The sequence below is a fragment of the Lytechinus variegatus genome, chromosome 13, assembly GCF_018143015.1.
Source record: "Lytechinus variegatus isolate NC3 chromosome 13, Lvar_3.0, whole genome shotgun sequence".
In the NCBI taxonomy this organism is placed as follows: Eukaryota; Metazoa; Echinodermata; class Echinoidea; order Temnopleuroida; family Toxopneustidae; genus Lytechinus; species Lytechinus variegatus.
The window spans coordinates 31,173,270-31,187,257 of record NC_054752.1 but is presented as its reverse complement, the minus strand read 5'-3'; positions in this window follow the sequence as shown (position 1 = coordinate 31,187,257).

The following is a 13,988-nucleotide window of genomic DNA, read 5'->3' as shown; positions in this document are numbered from 1 at the left end:
TTAGGTCAATATCATTTACTATATCATGGTCTACAACCACTTGGTGTAAAACCAGTTGGTCAAATACCCTTGTATGACTAAACCCACATTGTCTACATAATCTCCTCTAATTGTTATTTGGGTCAATTGTCACTCTGTCTAATGGCAGTTATACAATATATTCACATGCAAACAGTAGTGTATGTAGATCACTAAGAGAAGAAAGAAACTGTGAAATTCAAGCATTTTGATTTTTTTTAAATAAAGAATATTTTAAATTAAGTAACCCAATCTCAATGTGTTCAGTTTGAGAACGATAATGGTGATGACTCACAGATTTTCATAGGGTCATAAAGCTCAGAGTCAGAGATGTCTCTATAAAAACTTATCACTTTAATATCTATAAAATGTACATCTTGAGCAAAGTCTACATTCAGCATACATTTTAGTAAGCCTTAACCATTTGTAAAACACCCATCCCCCAATTCCACAAAGAAGTCTTGTGACCTTAACTTCTCATCAAAGCAGGAATAGGACGAACTTCAACCAGAATTACCCTTTTCTGATATTCAAACTATAAAAATATTTGTGTTCATGGAAAAACTAATAAAAAAGTCATTTTACTCTGAATATTTGCATAATGTACTCAGCTTAAACTTGCAGGATTTTGCTGCTTCTGCATAATCACCTTTTCTAGGCACGCAGAATGCACCTATCAATCAACTGATAGAATTATTCATATTGCCTCGAGCTTCACAGGAGTATACTTACACTAAATCAAGCAAAGTGAAGAAAATCTGTACATGCCAGGAAATTCAAATAATAACCACTAATTCAAACGTCATGGCTGAATTATGTAAATCTCTTACATACATCTTACTTACTTTGACAGAGCTTTCACTACTACGGAAGCTTTCAGGGACACCTTAATAAGAAATACTGTACATGATATAAGCTAAATTTTCTTAAGAAGCCATTATTGCTTTAGTCTTAATAAAAGCGAAAAAAAATGCATTTCTGTAATAGGTCAGTGTTATCTTAATAGTTATAATTCGGTTGTGTTAAATATTACAAAACTTTAAGTTTAACAGACCTCAATAAGTCAAATATAAAATATTGGGTTGTTTGAGTCAAATTATCATTGAATGATAAAATTAAAGAGGTTCATTGTATCAAGTTCGGTATTCATTAATTTTGTATTTACTTTTTTTTTCTTTCTCTCTTTTTAGGGGGGAGGGATGGTTACTTTCCTTCAAGTTAATTTTAAGTTAATTTTTGTTGTATGTTTTAATTTTTGTTTGTCTCTCGAAAATTTGGTAAATCAATATGATGATATAATACTAATATCTATTTTAAACAGTGCTTGTGTGGTAGAATGACATATCTAAGTGCCTAACAAGTATGACATCCAACCCATCGGATTAATCAAGTGTTTATGCTTTCTTGTACAAATGGAGAGTAGTATTTTGGGAGATTCTCTTTTCAGAGAGATAACTAGAAAAAAAATCTGCATAATGTATGTCTAACAGATACATCACTATGAACTAGCTCAAGTTTGGATTTGGATTACTGTTACACGTCATACCGTAGTCAAACATATATTTGATGAATAGGAGAATAAAAGTTCGCACATATCAAAAACACATTTCATACAGGAATTCTCTTAAGGCGGTGCTGCACCATCCCGAGTTTGCTCAATCTTGAGATTTTAGCCCGATCAGCCCTCTTCGCGATTAATCTCGAGATTCAAGAAACCCCGTCTCCACCATTGCAAGAAAAGCGATTCCTCCTCGAGTGAGGCATCGATGCATTATGGTCTGACGCCGTGAATAAATAATCCCGAGTGCGTCTGCACCTACGACTTAGTGCGATAAATTCTATTTTGCAAATAATCCCAAGTTGACTTGGGATTGCAATCTTGAGATCAATCCTACCAACTAGCGCGATAATTGCGTGTCCATTGCAAATCATCTCGAGCTTGTTCAGATCGGGATAATTTGCCGGATCAGAAAAACCGCGCTAATTTGAAAACACAGGATGGTGCAGACGGCCCTTTATACAAGGTTGGATCTGCTGGAGGGAAAAATCTTTTTGACAATTAAATAAAAACCTTGAAGATATTCGGGGATTATGAGAGGTACTTACATTCTCCCTCTTTGGCTCAGCATGCTGAAACTCAGTGCTGTTGTTCTTTGAATTCGAAATGGACTTCTTGCGAAATTTATTCCTTATATTCTCCATGTTTGCACAAGTTCACAGTGAGTCTTCCCCCAACTTGTGTCCCCCTCCTCTGTTCTCCTAGGCAAGAAGTTGAGTAGGGGCGATTTTAAAGCCTGCTGAAAGCTTTTCTTTAAGTGCTTTTACATATTCAAGTAGTGTCTTCACACAAAAAGCTCCAAAAGAGTACACATTCAGATTCAGTTATTCCACTGGGATGGAATGCAAGAAGTGTTTTGCCAATGTTATATCGGATCGTGCAAATTATTCGCCTGCTGTCTGTATGAGTAGGATGCAGTATTTACAGATAAAAGAAAACATTAGTTTTACAAGTTAAGAAGAGGCAGATGGATTGCAACTTTTATAGATTTATATAACTTTTCAACATCCTCTCACATCGTCCCATTAGAGATTCCAGAATATTCTGTAGAAACTTCCGTACAAATTCATATCACCCATGCATACTAGGGTACATAGCATGATCAGTTCAAGTTTCTGACTTCACAAGAGCAGTACTCTATCACAGCGTTCATGCTATTCACACTCTTGCATATACCTATAGAGAAAAGACAGGAAAATCATTCAACTTATTTTCGACTCATTTAACTCTTATACTGCTAAAGTTTCAAATCACCACTGTGTAGTACACAAAATACCACAGAGCTCTTTTTTGTCTGGCAAGAAAGAGTTAACCAAGAGCCACGAGAGACGCACTTGCAGAACAAAGAGAACCGCACAGGCAGATGCAAAAAGGACATCACTACATGCCCGACAAAGGATGAATTTCAGATGGATCACGACTGAAAATCAAGATTAAATGGGGGAACCAGCCCGAGTATCATGCCTTTAAAAGAACATAAACACCTGTTCCTGATGGACAGTCAAGACGAATGAATAGGAGCGAGGGATGAATTGTTCCATGTTTTCAACGGTGTTTACAAAACAGGTGGAAGCAAGGTGATCAGAACAGGGGTGCATTTCACGAACAGTTTTGTCTGTGATTTACACTGGCTAACTTCCTCTCAGCCAATCAGCTGCAAGGATTCACTGTAGCTTATAACAATAGTCAGTGACAATCACATGGCTACTTGTTTCATGAAATTCTCTCCAGGTGAAAGCAAAGTGATGAGACAAGGTTACCTGAAAGGGCCTCAAGATGGACAAGGTACAACGCTGAGATATTACACAGCAAAACCTGTGACGATGATTGGGTGTACAAAGAGGACCACACCATTCTTTTTTCTCCGGTGTAAATTAGTTGGTGTTCGATCAACACCTCTTGGAGTTATCACAACACCTTTGGATGCTACTTTTACACTCTGTGGTACTGCTCAATCTCTAGGGTGTAATTCTAACACCTCAGTATGTGGTCCTCTAGGGACACCAATGGTGTCAGATTTAACACCAAAGTTTTTTAACAGTGTTACTCGCTGTCCAAGACAAACTGGGTAGTCACTGTACAAAGTCTATGAGATTTGTAGAATTTGATGGTCAATGGGTTTACATACGGCTCTTCGGATAAACCCATAAACTAGTTAAAATGACTAGAATGTTATGCTGGGTGGAGCTCTTATTTTACTCATGTTTGACTATTTTTAGTCATATTTGACTTTTCAGTTTTTTTTAACTGAATTGGCTACCCTAGCTAAATTTGTGGTTAATATTATTGTTAATATCAATATAGTGAAGGAAAATAACTAAATATATGAGTTGCACCAAAGCTGACTAATTATCTAGTTATTTTAATTGGTTTCTTTTCAAAATGTATACAGATTATGCATCTCATTTCTTTTTTCTGGGAGTAAATATAACAAAAAGTTTGAAACCTGAAAGAAATAGAATAGTTATTACCTTGTTAGAACCATTGGCTTTTATACATTTTGTACTACCATTCAAAGAATTACTTTGTGAAGCATTTAGGAAAATTCTCCCTTGTAGAATTTGATTACTGCTTGGTAAAGATGGCTGATACATGTACAAGCTGACTGCGTTTTATACAATCAACCATTATGCATTTGGCTTGTATTATCCAGGGTTATCGGCAATTAGCACCTCGTTGCCTTGGTGATATTCTAGACACTTACATGAAGATATAAAGAGCTAGAAGGGAATGGTTTTCCAGAAGCGAACTTGAAGGATTTGAACAATTTTTTTGCTTGTAATCATAAGAACCCACTAAATCATTTTCAAACTTAGTTTTCTCTTTTGAGACAAATTCTGAAAAACTATTTTTATTTACTTTGGATTAGCAGTGAGAGCAAAAAGAAAATGGTCTCTGAATATCTTTGGACTTTATGAAATACACAAAAGTTGAGCAATTAATAACTCTTTCATTTTCTTCATGAAATAATTCCAAAATACAAAAATTCTACAACAATAAGGCTACTAATTTCCAATTATTCTGCAATTAGTTATTGATTTGATTTCCATTTTCATATTGATTCCTGCGGTGCCAAATTATGATATAAAAGGAAATGTGTTATGCAGATATTCATAGTGTAACAATAAAGTATAAAATACTAACAGGTGTTGCTACAATAGAAAATATGCTTTGTCAGGGGAGGGGAATGAATCAAAATTGATATTGTTGAATTACCAAGATATTTCAACCATACTGCAAAAAGGCGTCCTGATAAAAATGAGATTTCTGCTTTTGGTTGAAATAAAGATAATAAAACGATAACAAATAAAAGAAGTTCTGTTTTTGGACTATTGTTTCAAATGGAGATAGATGCAGACGGACAGATGCAATCTTTGGCGTAACATTCTTGTCCAGGGAACAGAATGTTTGCTATCAAGGGCTACCCTTGCAAAACAGGAAGGGAAGATAAAAACAAATTGGATTGGTACGAACCAATCAAGACAACCAGGCTTCTTTATTAGGCTCGGAAATCATGGAAAGACCGGATTCGTGTGTTTTGAGACGCACGATCCGATGGCTGGAGACAGATGAAGAGTGACACGGCTAAACGGCACAGGACTCCGCTACTTGCCATCGACGAAAGGTACAACCTGGCAGCGTACTTATGCGTCTCGGAATCCTCATTATGTGGAGAAAACCAGAGGCAAGCGTTTAGTGGGGGAATGGAAAGCAATTGCGAGGTAGACTTCTCTCTCTTTCCCGAGCTTTGGGTTTGAAGATAATGGATTATCCACATATCTGCATTAAATATGAATCACAGGGCGATGACAGATCGGGAGGGAAACTGGGGCAAACATCCAAAGATTAAATCTCCACTGAATATTTCACCTGCTAATCCTCTGATGACATAAGACACACATCCACAAAGATCACAACAAGGTCCCAATGAATGGAATTAAGCAAGAAACAATCACTTTTTCCAATAGACAAGTAGAATCAGAGACTCCGTGCTAACTGGTGGCAATTATACTTTGTTTGCTTTGATGGCAGTATCATTTTCATCCTCTAGTCGGCAGTATCAACAATGCACCCATTTACTGCTTGCCGTAATAACGACGATCGAACCTCATCAAGAAATACTGCCGGGGCGCTGATGCTTCGTTCGTTATCGTTATCCAAATCATGTCTAATGCACCCATCGGTGCATCATATACAATGGCCTAATCATGCTCTTTGCAAATGCTTGCTTCATTGCCGATTGTTTGAGAAAAAACTATGCCGAATGTGACCAGTCGGATCTACAGCCCATCCAGCTTTTCTGCTGAAATGCTGCACTTCGCCAACTCTACCTTTCTCTCTCTCTCTTTCTTTTTCTCTCTCTCTCTCTTTCACCAGCTTACTCGGCAGAGAATGCATTGCAAGTGGCGGTGTTGAGCTCCCAATGATGAAAATGTGTATGAAGGACTGTGTGTAGTGTGCAGAGCCAATGTGTGCATTGGAGTTGGTGTGTATGTGTGTGTGGGTAGCGGGTATTGTGTGAGTAGGAGAAGTGAGTGGGTGTGCTCTGTGTGTGAGGGTGCGAGGGGCAAATGCTGCTTAGGTGCTGTGCTAGCTGCAGTAGAAAGTAAAAGAGTGTAACGGTGTGTAATATATATGCCCTCCGGAGTACCATTGGCCAACCTCAGGGAATTTACTTATTCAATGAGACATGGATGGACAGAGAATAGGGGATTGCAATCTATACAACAACTTCAATACTATTTTATTCTATAAATTACAGTGAAATGTTTAGCAGTACAAAATGATTTTTCATTTCAATTTCTATCCTTGCAGTATTATTGTTTAATTTCCTCTTTTCTCTCCAAATCTATATATTCTCCTGTTCATATTATATACTTCTGTGTTTTTTATCATGTGTTTAAACCCAATAATTTCACTCTTAATTTCCAATAAAATTAGTCTTTTAAAGGTGTGAAATACATTCAATAAGATTCTGTCCATATTCAAAGTAAAGACTGCCATAACAAGGAAAATATTGGCACATTCACATATTTTTATAATAGTATGGAATGTTTGAAACACAGATTAATACGTCTTAATCAATGTCAGAAATTATGCCTGAGCCCAAATTTTTCATCATTCTTTTTGAGTATCAACCCTGCATCTTTCCAAGTCATGTTCTTATGACAATTTTATATGTAATAATCATCACTGCAATTGAAAAGTGAAACAGAATAACATTTATGGGAGATAAATGTTTTGTTTTCCTTTTCATAGACCCCTGTCCTATTTTTTCTGGTACCCTCATCCTCTTTTTCTTCTATCGCTTGGTTGCGTGTCTTGCTCATGTGCTCCTAAATTGGACAATTCACTGCACATAATACATACAGACACGAGCAATCAACCCCACAATTAAATCACATTTTTTTTTGCCATGTGCCGACCTGGAGAGACACAACTGTGCTATGTGTATTTAAACATTCGCCTGCTTTGTCTCCCTCATACATGTGTATAGCAGGGTTTTAATTACGCACAAGAAGGAGTGCTTAGAATTGAGAGTACTGGTCCCTGTAGAACGGTATTGCTAATAAGACATAATGGGATTATAGATCTTAATTCGCAACCTTTTCCGACGGTGCATTATTGAAGCTTGCATGTGATTAGCTTTTATTCTTCGAATTAGCAATGTTATGTCACAGCTGCATGTTTCTTGTTTATGTTCATGTATCTAATGCATGTGAGAATTAATAGAAAGATTAATAGTTGAGTATCTTTAGGAGTTCCAAAAATAACAATGTGCATGTTAAAACAATGTTCTTTGACTTTAACCCTGCATCACATTGCCAATTTAAGGATCTAAGTGATTATAATTAACCAAGTAACCATGGTAACTACCATACTGATTCAACTAAGATGGATATCTAATGAATACGTATTTTCATTTATTTTTCTGCATGTATATTTAGTATGATTTATGGCTATGGATGAAATTTCGGCTTAAAATTATGATGGCAAAGAAAACCCCCAAACAGCGTGATCATTTTCGTGAGTGCAATTATGTGTGGGTGTGCGAGTAAAGTTTGTGTGTATTCCATATAACCCATGATACACAATATCCCCAGATGCATATAAAATTCATATTTCACAACCGTTCTAATTCAGAAATGTTCTGCCTTGATCTATTTACTAATTTTTCATCCATGTAATTAAGAAAATATTAATTGATCAAGTATAGCTTAGTGGAAAGAAAAACCATTATCACACAATTTAATACATGAACGAAGGGTGAGATAGCTATACCTCATTTGCATAGGGGATGGTGACACATGGTTTTTATTGTAAACAAATCGGACCAATGGGTAGCACGGGGGCATGTTCTATAAAGGCCAAGTGGGCACTTAATGATGTTTGAAACTGTCCTCTCCAAACATATTAAGTGGATACAAGCACATTATTGACACAGTTGCATCAATTAGCACCGATCCTTATATGGAAATATATTTCAGTGTGAAATAGAAGGATAATACTGAATTATACTACCAGATAGAAGAAAACATTCTTGAAGATTACCATAATCTTCATAGTCATAGCTTCCTCTCGATAAAACTATTGATTAAACAGATGGGGAGAAAGAAACCCATAAATGAAACAATATTTTTATTCTTTTTTTCTACATGTACATATATATAGTAGTTCTGTTTCATCAATGTGTAGAAGGTATTTCACATTTAAGCTTCACTTTGTGAAATTTCAGATCATTATTCACTACATATATAGCTCACATGGGTATTTTCATTTTTTAAAACTAGGCATGCTTTAAAGCCATACTTACAGCAAAGAGTTATTAAAAATACATGTATTGATAAAAGAGGCGCCAGATAAACGTAACATCTTCGAATGGAAAATTAAGTTGAGAACTATAATGGATAAACATCATCAAAGAATATAGGATAATGTTTCATCTCAAGAGATGAAGCATTATAACACACCATAGATTTGTTTCACTTCATGCACTGTATCATAAAAGGTGTTGTTTCTAAGAATATGTGTGTCTAAGGGGTGTTGTAAGTTGTGACTCATTTCAACAACCGTTCATTACTTTAAATTAAGCTTGATTAAATTATGGCAAAAATTACTAGATAATGATTGACTTTGATTTCAAAGACATTAATACCTATGTGACTTCTTCACTTCGGCTTTAAGTTCCACTCAAGACTAATTTGTCAAATTAATTCTATGTTTGCAGGCTATATTCTTTCCTAATTTTGACATCATTTCAACAACTCTTCATTACTTTAAATCAAGATTGATTAAGTAATAGCAAAAATTACTTTATAATGATTGTCTTTGATTTCAAAGACAATAATACCTATGCGACTTATTTACTTTGGCTTTAAGTTCCACTAAAAACAATTTGTCAAATTAAGTCTACGTTTGCAGGTTATATTCTTTCTGTATTTTGACATCCTTTGTATTCACTTCTTCCTCATTCATTAAAAAGGAGATCAGTATTGCTGAAATCATTTATATTTCATATCATTAATCAAATATTCTCTTCATGGAATCGTCCCTGTCCACAATCAAGCTCCGCCCCATCCATATTTACCTCATCACAACTCCTTATTAGACATGTGCTCATATCACGGAGGACTCATCCAGCATCATCGCTATCATTAATATTAAATAATAATCAAATAGCCATTGCGTGGGCGTGGAATAAACCCATCTTCACAAACTTACACTGACAGGTATGGACATAAAGTACAGCTCACTCCAGCAAAAAAGTTTCTAATAAATTATAACCCCTCAATTGAGTAACAGATCTATTTCTCTCAATAAAAAAATCATTTATTTTTTATATTATGAGCAGTGACTTGATGATTCCTATTCGTTTCCATTTTTGGTACATTTTTCATATTCATATTTCCTTTTTTACAACAAAAATATTGATAATTGCTGGACAGCGTTCAACTGCTAAATTTTGCTTATCATCATGATTGTACATGAATTTATTCAACTTATTTTGAATATTGTTGTTCATACATTATCATTATTAAATTTTTACTACTTTGCAGTATTATTTATCATATGATTAAATTAAGAAGGTGACAAAGGATGACTTGCATCCAAAATATCCAAGCTGCAAACGGCTTCCATAAGCTGTTACTGGGTTCAAAACAGAATGCCATTTTGGTATGAACTCAAAGGGAAAATATTCCCCTTCCCACTAAAATTTTTTCCTTTGATAAAAAATATGATTAAAATATATAATACATACTTTGAAATAACCTGACAATTGGCATAAGAAGTTTTCCATCACTTACTATCTTCAAATCTAAATTGAAAAAATATCTCTTTAATTGAGGAATTCTGTGTACACATAAAATTAAGTAAAAATAGCTCTAAACGAGCGCAGATGAATAAATTCATATAAAAGCTGCGATATACAGTTTTATGTTTATTGTCATTATTATTATTATAATTTTGTGCATTTTCTCTCGTAGACTTGAAGTTACGCTTAATTGAGCGATTGATCGTACCTGCCATGATACGGGGCCCCTGGCCTCGCGTAGCCACTCCCAATCTCTATCTTCCTCTATTTCTATCCACTGACCTCTTAAGCTTACAAATGACTTCTTGAATAAGATATTATCCTGAGGGACAAGTTAATAATTCAATAATTGATTGTTGCAAGAGGTTGGTGCAGAAAGGAATGAAGAAGAGTGCAAACGATGGAAGGAATCAAACGAGGCCAATCTATTTTCGAGACAACAAATTAAACAGATTAAGGTTGGTCTCACCTAATTGATATTAATTCTAGTTACAGAGCAATAGGGGAATTAATGCAATTCATTTTGCATGGATTTGTGCCCTTTTGGTATTCAGAAGATAATTATCTAGGGGATAATAGATTGATATAATGAATACCAACAAGCTTTAAATGAGGGAATATAAAGATATTACAAAGACTAGATTAACCAAATTATTAATTTTCCAATCATGATCCAATGAAAAATCAACAATTAATATCCTGCATTGCAACGAATTTGCCTTAAATCAACAAAAATTCAGCACTGTGTATGTGATTTCCAGTTGTAGTTTCAGCTCAAAATTATCTATTTGGTCAAATTTTCATGCAACAATCAATCATGAAATGATATCATGGATAATTTCCATCATTTTTTTAAAATTGAAACAGCATTGTTTTCATGTCATTAATTTTTTTTCGAAAAAAATACAATGTAGGAATAAATTGAATTGATATTTACTTCAATTGTTCTTTGGAATATTTCATTATATTCTGACTTGTGCTCACTGTGTATGATATACTTTTTTTATAGCTGTATTGAACCGACAATATACCTGCAGTTGCAGAGAAATGAACTTTCCCTCCTATCAATCAATTCCAATTCTAAGAAGGCGTATGAGATATGATGATGCTCGGGATAGTTTAAGGTCGAAGGTCATGGCGACCTGAGATGGTGCCTCAATTTTGTGACGGTTGGACATATTGATTTTTCTCCTCATGACTATTGAGGTTACTCACTGTGTATAGCTAGATGTTGAGGCTTACCAAGCCTTCTCATGTGTAGAGTATACTTATTTGCAATTTCCAGCTTCTTGCAGATGCTTATCAAGTGCCAGTGAAGGTTGCTAGGAGTAGCAATGCATATGAACAAAAAGCCCTACTCGAAACATATCTTACACAAATATTTGGAAAGAGATATTTGAAATTTGTGAGTTGACATTGCTTCTGTATGCACATTTTGTGTGGAAGTCTACCCAAAATATAAATATCTCAATTCAATTTTTTTTGTGTATTTCTTTCGTCTTTTCATAATTATGTATATATAATTGCACCTCAGATTAATTTACTAGAATGTTGCAAAAAAGCTGATTTTTCTAGCATGGAATCGCCCAACTGCTGTTTTACGTGTTAGACTCGTTCAGAAATGGGATGACAAAGCTTAGCAATATTTCTGTGGACAAAGTCAAAGGAACTTTTGCATCACTTCAAGGCAGCCAAAACAAAAATGAACCAATCAAAACAGTTTATAAAACCCAATGACACACTTCAAATGCAAAAAAATGAAACCATTATCATATTTTAATTTGTGACCAAGATATCATAATGGAATCATTACGATGCAACAATTGAGTCCGAAAACTTTGATTTTTCTTTGAGTTTAAAGCATGTAACTCAGATTTACGAGCATAAATGGGGCAATTTGTCTGACCATACCTGAACACTAAATTTTTTAACTTATACAAATGACTAACATGTAAGTATGAGACTGAAAGGTTTAAATCTATAATGTAGATAAAGGCATTATTTTTGTCAAGCCAAGAAACTTTTGTAGTTAGCATCTTCGTGTAGAATGGTGCTTGTCAAACTGCAGGTCGTCTTTTTAGAACAGTGTTTTTACACAGCTGAATAGGGCAATCCTGTAGGATGAACTCAATAAAACAAAATAAATAATACAATACTAAATACATGATAAAACCTGAAATGTTAAATCAACAACTGAAAGGTTGGAGGAGTGACTGCCCATTCTAAATGTTGCATTTACCACTTTCAATGGTTCGATCCAACACTTAAATTGTTGGATCCAGTTTTATAAAAGATTGGATATATTAACATTTGGAAAATGTTGTTTTTAGCGTTTACCGCATGGGAAACATCAAAATCACACATGGCATAATATCAAAGCACACATATCCCACACTATTCATCTCTAGCCATGCCTCTGTTGCTGAGAGCAACTCAGCTAGCAATTCCATGCCATGTTCAAGGCTAAGGCCCAGTCTAACAAATTGATCGATACAGTGTTTATCTGTGGCAGTCGCCATAAAATGTCAGGAACGGTACATCTGGTGGAGTACGCGCCCACGTATTCTATTCAGTGCCTCGACATCTTTGTGGGAAAGCAAGAAATTTTCATTGTACCTGAGCATTTCGATATTGTATGACATTTCTCTTTAGAATAGAGTGTGGCTCTCGTTTCAAATCAGTCCGGTCTATCTACAGCTTGAAAAATGTTCAATAATGTGAAGTACTTTCAAGTATCATTCAACATTCAAATCTTACAAATGTGGTGATCGTTAAATTTTTTTTTTTTTTATTGATTTTGGGGGTGACAATTTGATTTTATATTCATTATGTCTATTTCATTTTACTTCATGAAAACACCCCAAAACCGTTATCTTACAAATTCAGTGATATCACAGAAAGCCCAAAGTAAAAATTCATTCTATTCCAAAAAGGTTTTTATAAAAAAAACTGATAAAAAAGTGGTAATATCCCTTGCATGTAAAATACATGCACAGAAATACTTTTTCAATTCATATCAAATCAGTCACAATGCATACACTTTTACTTTAATGTAGTAATAAACTGAAAGACTTTGGGATGATTTTTCTAAGACCAAAGAGCTCCTGGCATATTTTATTATTTCAAAATATAAAGATTTACATAATAATTTTCCACAGCCAATTAACTGATTTGAAAACATGTTTAATGTATCAATTACATTTAAAAGTAGGCCATTTTTCTTGTGGCTTCCTCTTCAGAGAAATCAATTCCCTTATGTGATTTCAGCAAACTTGCATATGCTGGTTTCCATAAACCGCAGTATAGATTTTATTTTAGTCACTTTTATTGTCAGTTTCTATAGGAATGTGGTAGAGTACAGTTTTTGTTCAATGGAAAAATGAAAAATTTAATTAATAATTCAAATGTTAGGTACAAGCTGTGATATCTATTCCCTATGGAGTGATGAGCTGGAGGTTTTTTTTTGTTCACCACTAAGTATTATCTGCAGGTTCTTTCACACATCTGTTGCTATGCTGGATATTGAGTGCCAAATTATAAGTTAAAAAATTTCCAGTCTTTTTAAATGACAAAGACTGTATTCGAAACCAAATCATTTAAACTATTTCTACTAATACAAAATAAAATTCAAAGTAACAAGAATTCTACATGTCTTGAATTAAATTCACATTATTATTTTAAATAACTGAAAATCCCTCTGGCCATATTCCAACCTGCCCAAAATCACATTCAATTCTACAAAGAACTCTGTGAAACCACTCCCCAAATAATAATTCCAGAGGCACAGCTGGCATGAAACTGTTTCCACGGCACTACACCATTAGGAAAATAATATATCACAACTTAAAACAAGCATTTTAAATGATTTATTCTCAATGAACAAAAAGTGTTCTCTATCACATTTCCTTGACAACAGACAGTTACTAGACTACAATCCACGCAGCAGTTTGTGGAAACCAGCAAATAGAAGTCTGCTAAAATCACAGAACATTGATTTTTTTCTCCCCTGAGGTAGACAATGTAACAAAAAAGGATTTTAATCCACTTTCAAATACATTTCCAAATCACTTGCCAGTAGCATAGTGCAGCCAGTGTGGC